The 23746-nt window shown below is 44.9% G+C and overlaps 2 pseudogenes across 1 annotated transcript; both read left to right on the plus strand.

Moving 5' to 3' along the window:
* Positions 1-1356: 1356 nt before the first annotated feature.
* On the plus strand, positions 1357-1940 carry LOC101715706 (zinc finger CCHC domain-containing protein 17-like; annotated as a pseudogene).
* Positions 1941-15616: 13676 nt separating this feature from the next.
* On the plus strand, positions 15617-17262 carry LOC101713813 (non-selective voltage-gated ion channel VDAC2-like; annotated as a pseudogene). Its single transcript, XR_015442257.1, has 2 exons — positions 15617-15969; positions 16720-17262. The product of XR_015442257.1 is annotated as a non-selective voltage-gated ion channel VDAC2-like (transcript).
* Positions 17263-23746: the final 6484 nt, after the last annotated feature.

Consider the following 23746-nt stretch of genomic DNA (forward strand, 5'->3'; position numbering starts at 1 on the left):
AGCTTTCACCATGAACAGCTGTAGAATTTAGTCCAATACTTTTTCTCCAACTACTGACAGGACCATATGGCTTTTTCTTTTCCTCTGTTAAAATGATGACTTTTGGGGTGGATCTTCCAATGCTGAACCAACACTGCCATCCCTATAATAAAACCACTTTCTACATCCTGCCAGATCTGACTTCTAATAGTTTGTTTTGTTAAACAAATTTCTATGTTCATACTTTTTTCTTCTATTATCTTTATCCAGTTTTAGGATTAGCACAATGTTGATTTCCTAAAATGAGGGGAGAAGTGTTCTTTCTTTTTTCTGCTTTGTTTGATATAATTTATCAGTTAAAATATATATGAGCCTGCTGTTGTCATATAGGTAGGTTTTCAAGCTAGGAATATACTTTCTTAAGTAGGTGCTATCCAAATTTTATACTTCCTCCAAAGTTAGTTTCATTAATTTGTCTTCCAAGGTACTTCTTAGAAGTTGTCAAATTTATTTCAAAAAAGATCTTTGTAATATGCTTTCTATATCCTTTTAAATTCTGTAAAATCTGTGGTAATGTCTCCTAGATCTTGATATTGTAATTTTTAAAACATGTAATTGATATTGTATAATAGGATGAAAAGGTCTAAAGGAGCAGGGGAAATGGGAGGGGTAGAGGAAGAGAAAGAAGGGAAAAGAAAAATATGAGAAAAGGAAAAAATAGAAACAACATCTTTGCAAATAGAGAAGGGTGGAGGGGATGAAGAGAGGGCAGGGGAAGGGGAAAAAAATAAGAATCAAGATACTCATGTAATGGTACAAGATTCCAATGATGAATATAACTGTATTTTATACCTAAAATGTACCAATAAACTTAATGGGGGAAAAAATAAACTGCCTACTCCAAAGTGAAATACTATCAAAAGAGTGACCCTATTGTCATCAAAACCAGAGCATAATAGAAGAAAAGGAGCTGTAATAATATGCTTCCATATCAGGAACAAAACTATGCAACCTCTGAAGAGCTTGCAAAGGAAATGTTTAAAATTTTTTAAAATTTCTATTAAAACCTCTAGTCTTATATTCACCAAAAGTTACAAAACAGGGCAAAATAAAGATTATCTCAGAAGAAGGTTTAGATAGTGGTGTTCCCCACCTCCTAGCCAGGAAAAGGTTGGGTGCTTTCCCTTCAGTATAAGTCTTGTGATCAGAATTTGTAGAATCACCTTGTTGCTTTGTACCTTCTGCCCACTGTGAACTTTTTGTCCTCTGTGAAGCCACCCTGCTTTAGAGCTGACTGATTATGGTCTGAAACCTCTACAAACTGACATCACAATTAGCTTTAGCAGAAGAGAAATGGAGGAGCCATAGAATGTAAGGATGAATTCAGGAAGGCCTGAGACCATGGAAAACTTGCCTGATCTATACACTATTTTCAAAGGAAAGGTTGCTATGGTGACAGACTATGGAGACTTTATCAAAATCTCAGGCTGTCAAAAGCAAGATCTATTCCATTGAACTCACATGTCATCTTGTTGGGTGGATAAGGCCTCTGAGATAATAGATGCCAGAGACAAAGTGTAGGTGCAGCTTATTGGCCAAGAGATGAAAACTGACAGGATAAAAGTATCCCTCTCCGTGAAAATTATCAACCAACGGACTGGGAAAGACCTCAATCCCATCAACGTTATTATTGAGCAAGAGAGGAGGAGGCAGTCCTTCCAGGATTACACTGGGCAGAAGATCACCCTTGAGGCTGTCCTTAACACTACCTGCAAGAAGTGTGGCTGTAAAGGCCACTTTGCAAAAGACTGTTTCATGCAACCAGGTGGGACCAAATATCCTCTGATACCCAATGAGGAAAAGGAGAAAGAAGAGGCAAAGTCAGCAGAATTTGAGAACACTAATCCCACAAGAAATTCATCCAGAAAAAGAAAGAAGGAAAAGAAGAGAAAGAAACATAGAGACAAGAAGTCATCTGACTCTGACAGCTCAGACTCTGAGAGTGATACTGCCAAAAGGGCAAGGCACACATCGAAAGACAGCAAGACAGCAAAGGAGAAAAGGAAAAAGAAGCATAAGAAAAAACACAAGGAGTGGGAGTAGAAGAGAGTGGGGGTGGGGATGGGTGAGGGAATATGGATTCAGGAGCTTTGTGCATTGAAGCCCTGGCCCCTGGAGAGACTCAGTAGTGAGAATATGGCCTCCCATCCTCACTGACTTCACTCCTATGGAAGCTGATTTCCCCTCATGCAGCAGGCAGGCTTGGGAGTTGAGGTCAAAAGCAGCTGCCTGAATGAGTTGTTTCCTTATTGCACCTGACCCCTTTGCAAGTGACTTCTGCAGCCCACCCATTCATTCACACAACTTCTTTCACTCAGCAAGTGGTCCTTTTACCTAGCTGCCATTGCCAGGGCTGGATTCCTTTGCAGGGATCTGGACTAAAGCCACAGGTACTTTGGTGGAGCTCAGCTTGCCTGTAGTTGGGGGAGTGATTGGCCCTTCCTATTTGACTGTCTTGGGCCAGTTGGCTTGTGGTCTCTGCTGCACCCACACAGGAGCAAAGGGAAAGTGGCAGTAGGAGGGAGAATGTGGTTAGAAGTGGTGCTCACTTTTTACATTCCCTCAACATGGTTCTACTGTGCTAGAAGTGACAGCCAGTGGCCACAGTCAGAAAACGATCATTTGCAGTGTGACTCGTTTTGTGTATGGCATTCTACCAGACCACTGAACCAGACATCTGAGGCCAAGATCATTACTGTACTTTCTATGTATTACTGTGAGAGTCTACTGGTTCTACTTCAAGTCTCTGCTTAAATTCTTGGAACAAAAAAAAAAAAATTGGAGAATCATTCTGAGAATTGGGGCTATTTCCTGAAATCTATAAGGCCAAAGTTAGTGTGGAAGCCTAGGCAGGTCAGAGGGGAGAGTCTTAGGCTAGAAACTGGCCAAAGCACCTCCAGTAACAGGCAGACTGCAATGCCTCTGAAGCAAATGCATTCCTGAAAACAAGTTCAAAATTGCATGAGTGCATGTTTTAGTTACGGATCAGACCCCCAATCACCAGACCAAGGGTATGGCAGCAGGCTTTAAAAAGACAAGACAGGCTGGGGATTTAGCTCAGTGGTTTTGCTGCCTGCTGTGCAAGCAGAAGGACCCAAGTTCGATCCCTGGTACCAAAAAAATAAAAAATAAAAAGACAAGACAAGACAAGGTCTTAATGAATAACTGGGGGGTCCAGGATGGTCAAAGTTCTTATTAGGTTAAGACACCTGTCTCCTGGAGCTTGCCACTATTATTGAACACACAGTTTCTAGAAGGGGTAAGGGGCACAGCAGGGAACAGTGTAGTGGAGAGCACTGATGCGAGCAGAGTCCTAGAAACAATGAAATGAACCATTTTAGCAAGACCAGCTCATAGATTAATTGGAAATTTGTTTCTTTCCATTCCCATCCAAGACATCACAGCATCACAGATCATTGAGACCTCTGCTGTAAGCAGTGGTGTGGGAGGTTGTTCCTTTCCCACACACCAACTGCTAGTTCTCCAGGAAAGCCATTGTGGGCTAATAGGCAAACTCAGACTTTTAATATGAAAAGCCAATTTATAAATTTTCAGCTCACTCAGGGTGGTCTCCATCATGGTAACAGGCAGACTGCAATGCCTCTGAAGCAAATACATTCCTAGCAATAAGTTCAAAATTGCACTAGTGCATGTTTCAGTACTTTTCTCATTGCGGAGACAAGTATCTAACACTCATAATTAAAGGGGGAAAGGTTTATTTAGCTCACAGTTTGTAGAGGTTTCATTTCATAGTTGGCTACCTCAAGGCAGGGTGGCATGGCTGAGGGGCATCACAGAGAAGAAACAGTTCATGGCAGGCAGAAGGCAGCAAAAGCATCCAAGCAGCAAGCAACAAGCAGCAGCTGTCTTTCTGACCCTTAAATCTAGACTACACAGCCTTAGGGTGGGTAGCACTTATACCCAGGGTGGGCCTTTCCATTATCCACTCAGAACTATGCCAAACCAATCAGCGGGCTAATTTAGTAATCACACTTAATCTCCATATCATGCACTCCAGATCCAGCCACCTCTGAAAAGCCCCACCTATGACTGCATGAGGCTTTGGGGGGATGTCTAGATACAACCCATAACAGTTCATTTATACCTTGAACCAATTCAGAGGATGGGCAAGCTAGAGGAAAGACTCACCTTCACTGACAAGATATGGTCAGATATTCCCAGTAGGGCCTCTCTAGGGAGCTACAGCAGTTTATAGTCAGGGAATAGGTACCTTGTGGCAGATGCTGCCCTAAACTTTTCACTGTTTATTCATTTAATTCCCCAACCTGAGAATATGGGGTTTTCATTTTAAATGAAGTTCCTAAATTAGATTAATTGATTGGTCTTTTTTATTGTAAAGCCAGGCTTTTATGAAAATTAATACTGTCCCAAGGACTGGTTAATTGTTTTAATAAAAAGACTAGAGGTTTCATTCAAAATAGAAAGAAGAAAAGAACCTTCAATTAGATTTAAAGAAATAGTAATGAGAAAGTATGAGTTCCTTTTTTCTGTTATCACCCTAAGGACTCTAACGTGTATGTCTGTGTATATATAAAATCTGGTGTGTGTTAGTATATGCATATATAACTTTAATTACTACATATTTGATAATATATAAACACTACACTAACACAGAAAGGTATAGATACACATATCAAATACATATCAATGTGTATATATTTGTGTAAATATTTGTCATCATCACAGTTATACCTGTTTTTAGTAATTGTCAAATGCCAAAATGTTTTTAGTTACACAGAAATGTCCTTCCCGTCACTCTTCTAACTGCTTCAATACTATCTGTACTTGTCTTCCAGTGTTCCAATGATATGAGTTCTGAGTTCAACATCACCTCCTCATTGTAACATTATGCAGCTAACATCACACCTAGCAGTGAAATATTAAATGCTTTTCCCCTAAGGAAAAAAACAAGTATGACCACTCTAACCACTTCTGTTTAATCTTGTACTGCATAATCTAGCCCCTGTGATTTCTTAAAAAGTAGGAACACATTGAGTGTGGTGGTACACACCTATAATCCCAGCTATTAAGGAGGCTGAAGCAGGAGAATTGAAAGTTTGAGGCCAGTCTGGGCAATTTAGTAACTTAGCAAGATCCTGTCTCAAACTAAAAAGGGCTCAACCAGGCAGGGTGGCACATACCTGTAATCCCAACACTCGGGAGGCTGAGGCAGGAGGTCAGACAATTTCAAGGCCACCCTGGGCTACATAGTGAGTTCAAGACCAGCCTGGACTACATAGTGGGGTGCTGTCTCAAACAATCAAAAAATAAATAAGTATAAATAAATGGGTTCAAGGTGTAGGTCAGTGGTAGAGTGCTTGCCAAGCATTGCAAGGCCCTAAATTCAATCCCCAGTACTAAAAAATGCATTAATGAATTATGACAAACTAAGCATTATACAAAGTACTGCATATTGTGTGTTTCTATGTATATGAAATTCTAAACAGTCAAAATTAACTTATGATGAAAAAGGGACTCATGGTTTTTACCTAATATGTCCCCAAAAGTCACATGAGCTCAGAAGTAGGGCTTTTGAAAGGTAATTGCATCTCATGGGGGAGCTAACACTCATCCATAGATTAATTTACTGATGAGTTCATAACTTGGTGTGTTGTTAGGAGGCAGGGTCTGGTTGGAGGGGTGGGAAACTGGCAGGTGTGACTTGGAAAAGTGTATTCTTGTCCCCAGCTCTTTCTCTCCCTATCTCTCACTCTCTCTCTCTCCCTCCCTCCCTTCCTCCCTCCCTAACTCCTTCACTCCCTCTGTGGCTGCCATGGGGTAAGCATCCCTTTTTTTCTTTTAAAGATTAACATTTAATGCCTGCGGAGGTTTTTCACTTTTTTGTTGGTTGCACAGTAATAATGGTTATTATCAAGGACTCAAAAAACAAATGCTGGAAAGGTATGGGGGGGCAGACATTTCTACAACATTAGTGAGAATGTAGACTACTACAACCACTATAGAGAAATCAGTAAGGAGGCTCCTCAAAATACTAAAAATAAAAATTCCATTTGAACAAGCTGTAGCTCCTTCAGGTATCTTCCTAAAAGAGTTAAAGGCATCATATTACAGTGATACTTGCATATCCATGTTTGCATTTGCACAACTCACAATAGCTAAATTGTGGAAGTGGCCTAGGTATGTCCATCAACAGATGGATGGATAAAAAATGTGGTATATACACATAACGGAGTACTACTCTGCCATAAAGAATGATAAATTTGAGTTATCTATAGGAATATGGGTGGATCTTGAAATCATAATACTAAATGAAATAAATCACACACCAAGGATAACAATCTCATGGTTTCTCTAACATGAGAAACCCAAAATATAAACAATTTAAAGAGCAAAATGGCAGAGAGATGGTGAGACTCTAGGTAGACCCTATGGAGGTGGGAAGGGGACTAGGGAAAAGAGGGGGAGGAGAGTGAGGGAGACAGGAAGTGAAAACAATCAACATAAGATATGTATTTGTAACAATTCCCCAAGATAGACAAAATCATTATATATTACAAATGTATGCAAATTAAAAATTTTTTAAAGGAAACTTTACAAGTATTTGTATTAAAGTAAAGCAAAATTGAACAATGCATAGAATTACATATAAACCAAAATGATTCATTCCTATATGCTCTGTGGAACCAAACCACTACTAAAAAGAAAGCTGAGGTGAAAAATGAATAATCTGCAAGCTTCTGGGCCAAAGATACCAATGTCTACATTTCTGTCTACAGAAACCCCACCTGAAACTCCAGGCCAAGATGAGAGACCAGCAGTAAAAACTGGGTCTCCCAATGCTCACCAAGAGTGAGGTATAAAAAATTAGCTCAGGTTAAAAAACAAATGTATATACAACTATAAGGGAAACACGTAATTGATTTGGATGAGAGAGAAGGTGGGGAGCAGAACAAATTGTTGGAACAAGAGTTTTACAAAGAAGGTGAGGAGGAAATGCCAGTATCCATTTTCCATGGAGGAAAAACAGAAAAAGGAGGGAGGCGCAAGACACAAACCCCCCTAAGCTCTCCACTCTCACTCTACCTCCTCTAGTGCCTGTATTTTTTCCTGTATTTGGGGGGAAGGGGCCTGTAGCTTTTAGGTAGTTAGCACCAGAAAGTAGAGGAGAGGTGCTCCACCCATAGTTGATGGGACCAAAGAAATACACAACCTCACCTGGAACCTCTCACCTGGCTCTTTCTGAGAATGCCTGCTGTTCACACCAAATGGAGGTCATCTGCCACAGAGAGTCACCTTCCTCTATAAACAATGAGGTTAAGCTTTTGTTACTATAATAAGGTCTTAAGAAATGTGATAAATACGTGGGCAAAATGGCAAACACCTGCAATTCCAGCACTCTGGGAGGCTGAGGCAAGAGGATCACAGTTTCATCCCAGCCTGGGCCACATAGCAACCCAGCAAAACCCTGTCTCAAAAGAAAAATTTTAAATGGGTGGGACATAGGTCAGTGTAAAGGCCCTGAGTGCAATCCTCAGTACTGGGAAAGAAAAAGAGAAAGAGAGAAAGAGAAATAGAAAGAGAGGGGCGGAGAGACAGAGGGAGGGAGGGAGGGAGGGAGAGAGAGGGAGAAGGAAGGAAGGAAAGAAAGAAAAAGAACAAAAGAAAGAGAGAGAAAGGAAGGAAGAGAGAGAGATAAAGGTGGTAATGTTACTAAATAGAAGAAACTATACAAAATAGATTTCTACTGAAGTAAGGAGGAACTGACTTTTCTTATTAGCCAGAGCCAATGCTCTTTATCAGAAACAACATTTGGACAACTTGTCTGATCAGGTGAGTTAGGAATTGGGATCTTGAAGGTCAGCTCAAGACTCAGGACTGCCAGCCAAGGTTTGAGCTGAGTCAAGAGGGGCGGAGAGGCCTGGAGCTCAGACTCCACAAAGACCAGGGCTGGAGAGGCAGAGTGAGAGACAGCCACATCTGTCTCGCCCTCCACCGAGGCATGCGGAGCAGTCAGGATCGCTCCTCTCCCTGCGGCCCCGCCTTCTGCTCTGTTCTCCAGGGAGCACTGCGGGGCGTTAGAGCACCAGGTGTTTTGCAAGGTGTTGGCAATGAGACTGTGAGGAAGGGTGTCCTTGCCCTTTAGTTCAGGGAGGCAGGTGTGAGTGAACACTGAAGGTGATAAAGGGCACCTGAGCTGTGAGCTGTGAGTGAGCCTCCAATGCTGCCACCAAGAGCCCATCCGCTTTCCTCAGCCTCTGTGCTCAAGTTCTTTGGGAGAGGCAGCTAACAAGCAGCCCAGAGGGTACACCTCATATCAAGTAGCAAAAATGGTGCGGGATAATTCCATTTCTGTACGAAGAAAATTATTTGAAAATGACATCATGTCCAATATAAATGCAAACCAGAGATAAATTTAAAAACTAAATATGAAAGTTTAAATTTTGGAACTACCGCAAAATACAGAATATGTTTTGGGGAAGCTGGGGATGAAATGCAGGACACCGCACACGTGGGCCAAGCACTGTACCACGGGGCTACATACGTCCCAGCCCTTACAATATCAGTGACACCGACGACACACTTTCTCAGACAAAATACAGGAGGCAGAATCGTGAAGTAGGTGTCAGTGAAAAATCTTGATACATTTTTTTTTGTGCTGGGGAATCAAACTCGGGATCTTGCCCTTGCGAGGAAATTCTTGATAAATTTGACGACCCTGAAGGTGAAGTACACCTGTTAAAATAGGAGAAATAAGGTAAACTGGCATCACTCCAGTTCATTCGCTTCCCTTCGCTGTGGTGACCTCCACCGTGACAAACTAGAAAATATTCACAACTAGAAAGCCACTGTAAACCTCCAAGAGATAAAACAATTTTCTCTGAAGTTAAAAAAAATTGACACCACATTTGGAGAACGTATATTACGTATGTGTATAACAAAGGACAAACACACAGGAAATATGATTAATATATATTTAAAGTTCTTAAATTTAAGAGAAAAAAATCTCAACTCTGTCAAGTTTTATTTATTAAAAGTTTCTTTAAAGTGCAAGGACCCGAGTTTAATTTCCGGTACCAAAAAAAAAGTTTCTTTAATAAACATTTCGAACACACATTGAAAGCCAAGAAAAATAGAAACAATAGCTGAACAAGTTTTTGTTTCGTTTTGTTTTCTTCTTGGTAGGTACTGCCTCAGCCTGCCAGAGTGGTGGGATTACACTTGTGCGCCACCACTCCCGGCTATAAACCAGAAATTTTCAAAGAAAACTTTTTGACAAACATTTCATACTGTATGACAACTATTGTTTAATTCCCAGAGAATATGTTAATTCATCCCAAGATTAAATACAACTAGAAAAATACAATCAAGGGGTAGGGATACTGCTCACTGGTGTGACTGCCTAGCAAGCACAAGGGCCTGGGTCCTGCGGGAAGGGAGGCAGGCTGGCAAGAAGGAGGGAATGGGAAAAGGGAGGGAGGGAGGGAGGGAAGCAGGGAGGGAGGAAGGGGGAAAATGAAAAGAAGCTGAGGCTGTGGTCCATGCCTGTCATCCCAGCAGTCCGGAAAGCTAAGGCAGGAGATTAAAATTCAGAGCCCAGCCTGGGCAATTTAGTGATTGGGGAGAGATTCTGTCTCAAAATGTAAAGAAAAAGAAATGTAAAGCTGGGGATTAACTCAGTGCAAAGTCTTTGGTATGTATATGTGTGTTCATAGATATACACGACTCCTGTATCAATACTCCTGATTCAGCGCGGTCGAAAGAACTTCAAGGAGCGCTGCCCTTCAGCTGTCACCCTCATCACCGGCCTCACAGCTGTGGCCGCCGGGAAAAACCTCTGGGAACGGAGCGCTCTCCGGCGGGCGACCTGGGTGGGCAGAGCAAGACCAGCAGGGCGGTCCCGCCCCAGGAAGACAGAGAAAGCAGCAGGAGGCCCAGGGCGGCTTCGCAGGAGGGGCTGAGCTGTTTCAGCCCCAAGCCATCCTTCCCCTCACTTTCACCCCATCAGGACTTCCCTCCTCTCCCCGCCCCTTCCCAGACAGTTTCAGGACACACTGCTTAAATCCCGTGCATTTCTGACGCTCGCCGCCAGAGGGGCGCGCCCACGTTTTGTGAGGCCGGAGGCTAGTATAACGGGGGAGGGACTCTATTAAGGTCCTAAAACCTTCATTACGCAAAGCGCGAGAGCACGTGGTTAGCGCCCTTCCGGGGGCCTGGAAGGTTAGGCGCGTCAGCTCCGAGGAGAACCTTCCTTTGACTCCAGCTCTCTGATGAATGTTCGCTTCGCTCGCAGAGCCAGGGCGCCCTTGCGGGGATCTCGGTCTGCTGTGGAGTTGGAGCGCGCGGGGAGCATGTTCTTAGCTCAGGCCTGGGGTGCAGAAAACGCCAAGGACGGCGATCCGAGAAACACGATGGCTTAAAAGGAATGAAGGAGATGGTGCAGAAGAGACGACTTCAAGCTCCTGCACATCTTCATCTCGGCTGCAGCTGCCCTCAGAGGAGAGAGGCAGACCGCACCTCGGGAACCCCTGTCCCGCAGGCCTTTCCCGGGTCGCCCTCTCTCGGCTCCCCGCGCTCGGGTGCTCGTTGCCCGCTAGGTGGCGTCTGGCGGCCGCAAACCCCGAGCTGCACAGGCAAAGGGCGGCGAGGAGCGCACTCACCGCGCCCACAGGCGAGAAACTCTTCCCTCCCCTGGGCTGCTTAGGCGCGGCTCTGCGGAGGCTTCTGTGGGCCTCTGTGGGAGACAAATTCGGCTGCATCCCGCATCAGGGTGGGTGGCGGTAAGCGGAGGCAAGAAGAGCTGAAGGGGCAAAGCAGGTTCCGCTGCCCAAGCCTCTCGGTTCCGGCTTCCAGGTCCGGAGCTTGGTCTGGCCCCTCCTGGGGTGGCCCACTCAGATCAGACCCTTCCAGCTGCTCTTGGCTGAGCCCCTTATAGAGCTCTGGGCGCCACAGGCTTCCTGCTCTGGTGCCCGGACCTCCCACCTTTCGCCTGCCCAGGGCGCCTCCAGCCCTGCCCACCCACAGCAACCAGGGATAGGGCTTGAAATGCTCCAGAGGTTCCCAGATGCCAATCCGGGCTCCTCTGTTGTACACACACACACACACACACACACACACACACACACACACACACACACTTATGGAGTCTGTGGAAGGAAGGCACCCTTGCATCCCAAGACAGCCTGGAGACATTGTCACCTGAACCACGCAGGTGACCGCGTAAAGGGGACAGAGGAGTCCCGCGCTCAGCCCCACCAGGAAGGCGCAGGCAGGAGGCCCAGTGCTGGCTTCTCTCCACTGTCTGCGGCTGAGCACGGGGCTGGCGGAGCTCATCACTGGTGTCATGAGCCACTGTCAACCTATAGATCACACAGCCTATAGTACACGTGGGACTCATAGATTATTGAGCTAGAGGCAGAAAGGCAGAATCCTAACTGAACGTGGAAGTTCTTCCATGTGCTTAGATCTCATCTTCGTTGGGAAGAAACCTATCACCCCGGTGTATAAAATGAGAAAATGTTCAGAGATGATCCATAGCACTAATGTCCCCAGCATATGACAGCTGATGAAAAGTAAAACTGAAATTTACAGGTCCATTTCAAAAAAATTTTTCATTTTTGTGTACTGGATATTAATCGTTGTGGTAATCCTTTTTTAGGGTTACAAAATACTATGCACTCTTTGTGGAAAATATAGCGTCCCTGTTCATCCTTGCATTCTCCCAGCATATATATATTGAAATATAATTAGTCCACTTTTTAAAACAAAACAAACTCACTTGGAGCTGGGCCTCTAGCTCAGTGGTAAACATTTTCCTAGCACACCTGGAGGCCCTCGGACCCATCAAAAGCAAAGGGACAGTGACACATTCAAAGCATCACCACCTCCTTTGGGCCTCTACTGTCGATGAAGCAGATTATCACAGGAATTCTCTGCTTACTTCCAGGGCTCCAGAATTCCCTTATGGTCCTGCTTCACTCAGATCAATGCTTAACTTTTCCCCTACAGGATTTCCACACTGATCCTCATACACTGTTGCTGCCCGAGTCTGACCATTTCTCAGTTCCAGCAGGGACTGGAGACACCAGAGGACTGAATCCCGCTGGCTGTGGTCCTGAGGGCCCAGACCCCCACCTGATCTGTTACTAACTAGCAGCAGTAAAACAAGCTTTCTTGAATCCTGTCTTTGACAGAGCGGTACAATTCTGCTTATGATTTATGGGAATCTTTGCAGCATCCGGAATGGTGTCCGCCAGCAGCCAGGAGGTGTGAGCGGGGTGCTCTGGGGCACAGATTCTGGGCCAGAGAAGTCAAGAGGGAGGGACAGGTCTAAGGGGACATTACTGATGGGACTGTGACTCTCCTATATTCTGCACAGCCCTGCTCCATTTATATGCGTTGAACAAACTGTCCTTCACAGCTTCACATGTGATTTAATTCAAGCAGCTGTACTTGTCAAGCAGGGCAAGCACTGCTGTGGGTGTTTCGGCTAAAGTGCTAAGACAAGCCTCCTCCTGCAAAGCATGGACGTATAATGGGCTGCAGTGAGGGTCAGTAGAGCACGGTTAGGTGATGTGAAGTCAACTACAAATACAGCAACGTGGGCGGGAGGAGTGGGAAACTTCAGTGACTGTTTAGTAAGACCTCGCTGAAGAATTAATGTTTAAACCAGGCATGGTGGCACACACCTGTAAGTATAGCACTGGTGAGGCTGAGGCAGGAGGATTGAGAGTTCAAGGTCAGCCTAGGCGAAATAACAATGCCCTACCTCAAAACTACCCCAAAATGTAACCACAACAAAAAGAATTAATATTTAAAATTAAGAAGCTGGGTGTGGTGGCACATGCCTATAATCCCAGCACTTGGGAGGCTGAGACAGAAGGACTATGAGTTTGAGGTCACCCTACCCTAAATAATGACTTCAGAGCCAGCCTGAACTACAAAGTGAGACTCTATTCTAACTAACTACCCAACCAACTAGCTAAAATAAAACCAAGGACCGGGGATTTAGCTCAGTGGTTTCGCTGCCTGCTGCTCAAGCTCAAGGACCCGAGTTTGATCCCCGGTACAAAAAAAATAAATAAATAAAAATAAAAATAAGGTAGGCAGGCAATTCAGTTATGAGACTGCAGATGTCACTATGAACATAATCACAGATTATATGACATGGCTAAATGTCAGCAGCTACTGTTGCACCCAGTGAGAGAGGGCCAACCGGAGACCGATATTAAATCCACAGAGGAGTTTATTACCGGCCGGGACCCAAGCCCAGCATCGGACTCAAGCCTCGACTGGGGGTTGACAAACATGTTTTATACACCTTTGAGGCCAACAGTTCCTAGGCCCCCCTATGGGCTAGAACTAGTAAAGCAAGCAAAAGGTACAGAAGTGGAACGTCCTGCTGTTAGAACATTTGTGAAACAATAGTTGATTAATTGGTATTTCTAAAGAGACTTTCTAAGGGGAGGAGGTTTCTAAGCTTCCTCCTTCTGAGTTCATCTAAAGGGCAGGCAGGTGGGTCAAGCAGCAATATGGAGTCTGTCTTGCTAACTAGGGTCTTTCAGCTACTACTCCAGAAATAACAAAATATAAGCTAAACCATAAGCTAAAAACAAGTTAATCTTAGTAATTATTTAAAGATAATTAATATATCATTGAGATATTTGAAGAGAAAATTTAATGAGAACTAGTGTTTTGAATGTCCAATTTTCTTACCAGAAAGATATGAATGCATTAGGAAAATTTATTTGCGATGAAATTAAAGTTATTACTCTAGGCATGGTGGTATACTCCCGTAATCCCAGCACGTTGGAAAGCTGAGGCAGACTCATTGCCAAGGTTCAACCCAATTTAGCACATTTAGCCAGATCCTGTATCAAAATTTAAAATTAGAAAATGGGAAGGGGGTGTGGCTCAGTACTGGATTCCATCTCCAGTACAAAGAAGAGAAGAAAGAGAGACAGAGAGCGAAGCTGGGCATGTTGGTATGCCTGTAATCCCAGCACTTGGGAGGCTGAGGCAGGAAGATACCTTCAAGTTTCAAACCAGCCTGGGCTACATAATGAAGAAAAAAGAAATTGCAATAATATGTGACGGTATGTGATGGTGCCGTTTGATTTCTGTTGTTTTTAGAGAGAGAAACTGAACTAACCTCATATACTTTGAGCACAAAGGAATTTCTTATGTAATAGAGATAATTTAAACTGGGCTTGGTAGCTCACATCTGTAATTTTATCACCCTGAGAGGCTGAGGCAAGAGGGTCACATGTTCTATCCCAGCCTGGGTGACTTAGTGACTTAGCAAAACCCTAGGGGAAAAAAGGGGAGGGGCTGGGGATGTAGCTCAATGTAAAAAATACCTCATTCATTTCTCATTACCCCCCCCACAACAAAGGTAACTGAAAATCTGATCAAGAAGCAATGACAAACCCCAGTATACTCCCCACCTGAAAAAAAGAATAAAACTTTTTTTAAAAAGCTATGACAGATGTTTAGACTGAAGATCAGAAATTGACACTGCAAACTGGCTCCGGAAGAAAAACAATTTCTAAACATTGGGCCCGGCAGCTGCCACTGTAGCCACACACTCAGAGCCACACAGCCCCTGAGAATGTTTGAGTACTGGATCATTGGAAGTGTTTATGCGAGGAGTGTGCACAGAGCACTCCACATCTGCTATCCTTGGGAAGTAAAAGCTGCATCCATCCTAAAGAACAAACTGTGAGCAGTAAAATTAGGCGGGTACCTAATTTCAATTAATTTCAATGGGACAATTTCTGCTCAAGGACACAGGTCCCAGAGAAGGTTTATCCTAGGTCCATGGAGACTCTGATATGCAGCAGTGAGACTACCTGCAATATGAGTGTTCTCTGTAGCATAAATTACACAGTGATGGAATTTGTCTGCGGAGGTGCAGCAGAGGATCCCTAGGGTTAGTAAGAGATGGAAGCCGCTGATGAAATGGACATAGAAACATCGTAGAAAATTGCAAATCAGTAGAAAAATGCTGAACAAAATAAGATATGTAACCGAACTTTTTCTACATGAATTGAAAACATGGACACGAGGGATAAATTACATCAGTGATTGATATAAAAACGTAGTTACAATACCAAAAAAACTAAGGGTTGGAATTTCAATGAAGGTAGGAGGGACGGAGATAGATAGGAATCCCCAACCCCCTCCCAGGCAAGCACCAGCAAGTGCCCTCCGCTGTTCCCGCCCCTTCCCTCTGGGGCTGCCCTGGTCGCTGCTGCCTGACCCCAGAGGCCGGTGGTGGGCTGGGGGTGGGGTGTTTGTGCTCTCCCGACCGCTGCCGACTCACAGAGACGGCCCACCTCAGGGGAGAAGGTGCCCTCGGTCCATGTGGGCTCTCTGGAGCAGGGTGGAGTGGGCAGTGGGCGGCCTTCCAAGGACAGGCGCGGTGGGCAGCCCTGGAAGGCAGCAGCGGGGTCCTGCCTGGGGGAATACGGGGTTGCAGAGGTCGAAACAGTGTCTCCTTCACTTCACCCTCCAGGAGCTGCAGCCGAAGCCTGACCCTGAGTGAAGTGAGCTGCGGCAGCGGCAGCGGTGCCCCTCAGGAGACCACCAGACCACCTCTAGCGACCTCGCCATGGTGACCCACGGACAGACTTGCGTGGTGCCCATGTGTATTCCTCTGTCATATGCAGACTTTGGCAAAGCTGCCAGAGATATTTTCAACAAAGGATTTGGCTTTGGGTTGGTGAAACTGGATGTGAAAATGAAGTCATACAGTGGGGTGGAATTCTCAACATCTGGTTCATCCAGTACAGACACTGGGAAAGTTACTGGGACCTTGGAGACCAAATATAAGTGGTGCGAGTATGGTCTGACTTTCACTGAGAAGTGGAACACTGATAACACTCTAGGAACGGAAATTGCAATTGAAGATCAGATTTGTCAAGGATTGAAACTGACATTTGATACTACCTTTGTTCCAGAAATCCTGGAAAGAAATACATGGAGACACAGAATTCAGGTAAAATAATAAAAGTTTACTTGCAAGCAAGCAGGACCACCAGAAACTGGTCTGGACAGTGGCCCCCGCCTTGTTCAGCATTTCCTTTTTATATCCTTTTTAGCCATTATCTCATCCCTAGTGGTCTTTGCTGAGCAAACAGAATTCCAGTTTCTGTTTAATGGTTAGACACAGGTGGTTTCTATCACTGATTACAGGCACAAACACATGACAGTTAAAGCACAGATATCACAAATTTTCCCAAGCATTGCCACTTTGTTTTTAAGATGTTATCTGTAGGAGGGCTACAGGTCGAAAGAGTCATGTATCACTTTAAACAACCAGAGCAACGGGCTGAGGCAAATTTTAAAGGGATACACTACCTATTTTGTTTCTACAACTACCTTAACAGTCTACTAAGCTACTTAAAACTTTTCTCTATCAATGTGATTTACAGAAAACTCAGGGTCTACGTGTACTTTTGCTCACAAGGCATGGCGATTGTGATCTTAGTTTGGAATCCTGCCTCGTTTGGGTGGGGGTTGTGGTTAGGCAATGTTGCAGACATTTGCTTATCTAAAATGTCTTGAGCTAGTGCTACATGCCTACAAACTTATGGTTGATGGCGAAACATCTGGTATTGGTATTCCGAGATGCGAAGCAAGTGAAGCAAGTCACAGAAGCAAACGAAGGAAGCAGTTATCCTACATTTTCCTTAATACCTTCTCACCAAACACAGGAAAGAAAAGTGGTAAACTCGAGTCCTTTTACAAGAGGGAGTGTATAAACCTTGGTTGTGATGTTGACTTTAATTTTTCTGGGCCCACAGTCCATGGATCTGCTGTCTTTGGTCATGAGGGCTGGCTTGCTGGGTACCAGATGACCTTTGACAGTGCCAAATCAAAGCTGACAAGGGATAACTTTGCAGGGGCTACAGGACTGGGGACTTCCAGCTACACACTAATGTCGATGGAACAGAATTTGGAGTATCAATATATCAGAAAGCATGTGAAGATCTTGACACTTCAGTAAACCTTGCTTGGACATCAGGTACCAACAGCACTTGCTTTGGCATTGCAGCTAAATATCGGTTGGATCCTACTGCTTCTATTTCTGCAAAGGTCAGCAACTCTAGTTTAAGTGGAGAGGGTTACACTCAGACGCTGAGGCCTGGTGTGAAGCTTACACTGTCTGCCCTAGTAGATAGGAAGAGCCTTAAAGCTGGAGGCCACAAGCTTGGGCTTGCCCTCGAGTTGGAGGCTTAATCCAGCTGAAAGAAACCTCTGGCAGTGGATGTCAGATTTGGCCTTAATATAGTTCCATTTTGACCGGAAGGCTTTTATTTCCCCCAAGAAGGTGATTGAACAAAGGATGATCTAAACAAGAGCTATATTTTAAATATTTAAAAAAAGAGAGAGAGAGATGGGAATAACTAACAAAAGAATTATGTAAGCACATTTATGTGGCATGGATCCTGCAAAAACACTATATGTAAAGTAGTATCAAATCAACAATTTGTCCTTTGTATACAAAAAGTACAGGAAGTTTGAATATTCCTTTGGTGCAGTTGATCTACATTCAGATTAGAAAAATTAAAATTCCAAGGAGGTAAAGAACTCTCCTTTTCTCACCTCATACTAATGATTCCTTTACTCATTTCCCCACTTGGGTATGTATGCTAAAAAAGGTAAGTTCACCCAACATGGTGTTGCACCTTGGTAATCTCTGCATACCTAAAGCTGAAGCAGGAGAATTGTCCACAGTTCTGGGATAGCTGGAAATACATAGCAAGAACATGTCACACAAGAAAACAATGAATGAAAGAAGAAAGAGAGAACCTACATTCTTCTGCAGGATGTGGTAGAGAACCGCTATAATCCAAGCAATCGGGAACTCAGGCTGGACACCATAGTGACAAGTGTCTCAAGAAAAAAGGAAAAGAAAAGCTAACTTCTCAGTCTAGCTCTACCATGAAGTGCCTTGCAATCTTAGGCCAGGATCCAGCCTCATTGAGGGTCATGTCTGAAAGCAGAGAAAGTCTTTCAGTCATGGGAGAAAATTGAGATGTAATGATGTAATGGGTCTAGGCGAATCTACAAGAGGAAGACTTTTTGTGGGGAAAGAAAGGTGCCACTGAAGTGGATCCTTGTTCCTAAGTCACCTCACCCTTCCCTTGCATGAATCCGTGAGGTTCAAAGGTGTATCCTGGGTAATCCAGTTTTTGCCTCAGGGTCCTGAGTCCCTGAACTAATCAACAACAACAACAACAAAAAGCATGAATCCCCACCCCCTTGGGTGTGGGCTGAAGCCTCAAGGATATAAGAAGGCATAGTCAGCAGACTCCGGTGCCTTTCTTCCTTGGCCCACTGAGGAAGCTAAAGCTATGGCACTGTGTGGATCAGCCTGGGAAGAGCCGAGCCTGGGGTGGGTGCATCCAGAGCCCCACATGCCACCGGGCCTGAGCCCAGAAGGGGCTTGGGCCTCAGTGCTGGATATTTTCAAGGCACTGTGCCACCATCCCTGCCAGAGCCATGGAGAGGTCCACTCCCATGAAAGCAAGCCACTGCCCTGGGTTTCCATTGAAGAAGGAGCTACTCCTGGAGTAGTCAGGGAACAAAAAAGCCGTTGATACCCACTTGTCAAAGAACCGACAGCCCACACCATGAAGGAGCTGCAGTCAGCTCAAGGCAATACACATGCTAAGGTCAGTATCCAGAGATCTTTAGAGCCCCAATGAAAGGCAGCTGGGAAATGAAAGATACAGAAACAATCTTCAGTGTAAGATAGGGGACTGGGAGGAATCTGTCTCTGGTGAATGGGCTTCCAGGAGAACCCCAGGGTGGGCCTGGGTTTCTTTAGTCAACAGGGAGCCCAGGGAGAGTGTAATGGACTCTCCCAGGAACAGGGAGCATAGGAAGGTTAGGAGAGTGACATAGGGACCCAGGTTAGTCTCTTCCAAGCAGAAGTTGAGGTCCTTCCCCACTTCGGGGTGCCTGCAAGTTCTATTGCCCTCAGAAGGAGTTATCTGGTGTGGGGAGCGCTGTGAGCAGGGCTTGCCCACACAGCTGGGAGGGCAGGGCTTCTGCAGACACCTCTGCTCCAGAGACAAGTAAAGGCGGAAGCTTGAGACCGAAGGACTTGTAGCCTGGCCCCTCACCCATCTCCTATCTCATATCGTGTCTGGTCCTTCCCGATAGGTCGGCAAGGCCCAGCTGACCCCGACCCAGCCAGGAGATGTGGGTGTGGGTGGTGGAGGTGAACAAATCCAGGCCCAGAGCATGTGCTGCAGCCCAGCTTGGCCCAGGAAGCTGCTCAAGACCCAGGCGCACTGCAGCCAGGAAGCCCAAGAGAAAAGGAATCCCAGCCTTTGGGAAGCCTCTCTGCATGATGCCCTTCCACTGAGGTCCTGGGAGGAGTCCTGCAAGCTGCAGTGGGGACCTTTCCACTGTCCCTGTGTACTCCTGAGCTCTGACTGCACCCTGTACCCCTACCACCCTTGAGGTCTCTGCTCTGGGGTACCCACCTCACTGTGCCTTTCCTGAGCCACCTTTGCCATGTTTGTGGAGGAGAAAGGAAGGACTCCCCACATGGGGTTGGTAGTATGCTCAAGACCTCTTTGAGCTGGGTAGATTTGTCACGAGATTTGTCTCCTTTGAATTGTGCATGATGAATAAAGTCTTTCCCTTATTCACCGTCTATGGAATTGTGTTTGAGTGGGTGAAAGCAGGGTTTGAAGGATTGTGGTGGGAATGGAGCCAGAAAGGACTGCAACCCAGGTCCCAGGTGTGGGGCTAAATTCCAGGTGTGTTTGAGGAGCTGTGCCGAGTGACAGAATGGAAAGGAACGACTGGGTGGGCCTCTCCCCAGGTTTTTTCAAAACTTAGTGTGCACTTCTACAGTAAGAAGAGAAGCAGGCAGATTAAAAGGTCAGTGGAAGATGTATAATCATGGAGCTGTGGTGGTGGGGAGACACATGCCTGTATTCCCATCACTGGGGAAGCTGAGGCAGGAAGAGGGAAGGGAGTTTGATGCCAGCATGGGCTACCTAATGAGTTCAAGGTCAGCCTGAATGACAGAGCAAGTATCTGTCTCCAAAAACCAATACAACCATAACAAGCACAACAAAAACTAAGGAACCAGGGCCGGGGATTTAGCTCAGTGGTGCTGCCGACTGCCTCGCAAGCTCGAGGACCTGAGTTCAATCCCTGGTACCAAAAAAAGCAAAAGCAAAACAAAACAAAACAAAATCACCAAAAAGAAAAAAACAAAAACTAAAGAACTCCAAGAACCAAAATAACATAAGCTGGGCTGGGCTAAGCCAGAGATGAAAATGCATGTAGTACCAAAGACACTTGATTTGTAACTTTCCTGTTTCTTCCAGTGTTAAAAAGCAAATCCTGAAAACTTTAGATTTAAAGCATTGAGTCGAGGAGAGCCTAAGTGTCACATCTTCTAGAAAAGTGGGACCAAAGGCTTATTATCTGTGCTTTTCATTAGATTAATTATACGTCAAATAGAAAAGAATGGTAGTCAATAGGCAGAAAGAGGCACACACCTGTAATCCCAGCATAAGTGAGGCCGAGGCAGATTGAGTGCTACGACTTTGAGGCCGGCCTGGGCAACACAGTGAGTTCCAGGCCCACCTGAACTACATAGTGTGATCTTGTCTCAAAAAAATAAAAAAAGAAAAATGAAAGAAACAAAAAAATTGCAATTCAAGGGAGGCCCAGGACTCTCCTTTGCTGAGCTCAAACAATTTCCTCCCATGGTTATTTTCTTACTTTCCTCTTGTTGTTGAGACAAAATACCTGGCACCCACAATTAATGGGGGAAAGATTTAGTTAGCTGACAGTTTCTAAAGTTTTCAGTCCATAATCTGCTGGCCCCAAGGCAAGGTAGCTTGGCAGAGGGGCAACAGTTTATGGTGGACAGAAGCCAGCAACAGGTAACCTTAGCTGCGACTTTCTTCCCCTTTAACTTATACAGAGTACTTAGGGCAGGTAGCACTCACCCCAAAACCCACTGCCCTTGAGCCTAGCGTTGCACCAGGAATCACTTCCAGCATCACACACTCTAGATTTAGGCACTGCTCAAATCCTGCCTATGAACACATGAGGCTTTGGGGGGAACTAGACACAAATAATAACGTTCTGCACCTGGCCCCCCAAGGGCTCATGGACATTCCTTTACACAAAAGACATTTAGTCCATCTCTGAGAATTTCCAAAATCCTAACACTTTCAGCATTGCTGAAAAGTCCAAGTCCCAAGTCTGTTCTGAGATTTAAGGCAAACGAGCTGCAAGCCCCTGTACAAAGGAAAAGAAACTTAAACACTTCCAACATTTAATGGCACAGGATAGACATTTCCATTCAAAAAATTGCAAAAAAAAAAAAAAATTACAAACAGGGATAGTGAGGAACGGGAGCAAAGCAAGACCAAAATCAGCAGGGCAGACATTAAGTTGTACAAGGGAGGGCAGGGGAAGGGGAAAAAAATAAGAATCAAGGTACTCATGTAATGGTACAAGATCCCAATGATGAATGTAACTGTATTTTATACCGAAAATGTACCAATAAACTTAATGGGGAAAACCCCCCATGAAGTTGTACACTCCCACTTCCAGCACCATGGCAGTCTAGCTAGTTGTAAACTCTAAAGGGCTTGGGTGGCTCTGCCCAGATGGCACTGCTGCTGATTGTAGCTCCCCAGCCTTTTCTCTGGGGGCTGGCTCTTTTCCCTCCTTGCAGCTTTCCTCAGGTGATCCACATTCCTGGCTTCTTCAAACTTGCTAGGTCTCCACTGCACCTTCAGCTTCACACTCACAGCTTCACATCCTGGAGCAGTAGCCAGGCTTCCTTCTCTCTTGGCTGTAGGGATCCAGGGCCTATGAACCAAATTCCAAGGAACAACTTCCCTTGGCTGGTGCCATTCTGGAATGTTGTCCTCTGGGACTCTCTTCTCCAAGCAAAGTCTTTAGGCTTTGCAGTTCTGAGGTTGCAAAGGGTGGAGTCCTGCTGCTTCTTGTAATGCCCTCAGGCCATCTTTTCTAGTCTCCTGCTCCTTCTCAGCAAACAAGATCCTATCTGCTCTGTCTTTGCAGTCCACTGATTTACCGGAGCTTCCTTTCTGGCCAAAATCAAAACATTTAAATCATTCTGCTGGCCTCTTTGGTCTTCATTCTCAACATACAGCTGGCTAAATGCCTCCAACAGAAGCCATGCCAGCACCTTAACATTAGACTGCCTTGAAATTTCTTCTATAAGCTTAGTTAGGCTGCTATTCTTAATCTTCTTCTCAGGCAAAGGCTCTGGACATGAGCAAAATGCAGACCAATGTTCTGCCCAAGGTATAATGCACATTCTCTGAAGTCTAACAGCTAATGCTGTTCTTCACAGCACAAACCTGGCCGGCCTGGTATTTACTGGCAGGATTTCTCAGCCTTCTGGTCCTCTGAGCTCTGACCAGAATCTCCTGTCAAGTATAGCCTAAGGCACTCCAGCACTACAGTTTAAGCTGGCATGACAAACTTCCCAAAAGCCAATCCCAAAGGCTCCCTAACCAGAAGGTTGGGTATAGTCACAGCAATGACCCGACTTCTGTGGTACCAAATTCCATCTTGGTTACTTTTCTCTCATTTGCTGAGACAAAATTCCTGACACCCTAAGTTAAAGGGGGAAAGGTTTATTTAGTTCACAGTTTGTAAAGGTTTCAGTGTATGATCCTCTGGCTCCAAGGCAGGGAGGCTTGGCAGGGGGGCAATGGCTCATGGTGGGCAGAAGGTAGCAAAGCAACAAGGAACCTTAATGGCATCTTTCTTTCCTTTAATTTATACAGACTACTTAGGGCAGGTAGCAGTCAGACTCCGAAACCTATGCCATTGAGCCTAGCATTGCACCAGGAATCAATTCTAGCACCACACACTCTGGATCCAGCCACTGCTGAGAAAGCTCCCCCAATACCGCATGAGGCTTTTTGGAGAAACTAGATACAAGTCATAACAATTATGCAATTATGCTTAACAAGTATGCTTAAAAACCAGGGTACACCAGGTGTGATGGCATATGGCTTTAATCCCAGCATGCCTGAGGCTGTGGCAGAAACATTTCTGTGAGTTCAACCCAAGCCTGAATACACCGCAAGACTCTGGTAAACAAACAAACAAACAAAGAAACCTAGATTCTCAAGTAGGGTGTGGTAGGGAATCCCTGTAATCCAAGCACTCAGGAGGCCAGCCTGGACTCCATAGTGAGAAGTGTCTCAGGAGAAAAAGAAAAGACAGGCTAGCTTCTCAGTCTGGGTCCACCATGAACTAAGTTGTCATCTGAGACCATAGTCCAGCCTCACTTGAATCAGAACTTTAAGAAAATCAGTTTTCCTTTCAGAAGGGAGTCCCCTAGTTTCTTGCAGCTCTCTACCCCTTGCCCATGAAATTGTTGACTTCTGCTACAAAATATGTGAACTCTGAGATTCTTGCTAACAGAGTTCTGTGATGACCTGACTTCTCAGGAATCTGCCTTCCTTCAAGGCTGTCCTCCCCTGGTACTTATAGGGAAAACATTCATATGTCTGTAAATGAAGTCTTGTAACCTTTAAAGAACTATATGCTCTCAAAAGATACAGATTGGATTGGAAACTGTGTCCCATAAACAAAGTTCATGATGCCCTTTTCTCACAAGATTCACAATGCACAAAACTGTCATTGTGTGACATGTGACTTACTTGTTCTTTGTTTGCTTCTGTATCCTCAT

This window comes from Heterocephalus glaber, unplaced genomic scaffold (assembly GCF_053883595.1).
Source record: "Heterocephalus glaber isolate CG9 unplaced genomic scaffold, H.glaber_assembly_v1.0 deba00001538, whole genome shotgun sequence".
NCBI classification, from domain to species: domain Eukaryota; kingdom Metazoa; phylum Chordata; class Mammalia; order Rodentia; family Bathyergidae; genus Heterocephalus; species Heterocephalus glaber.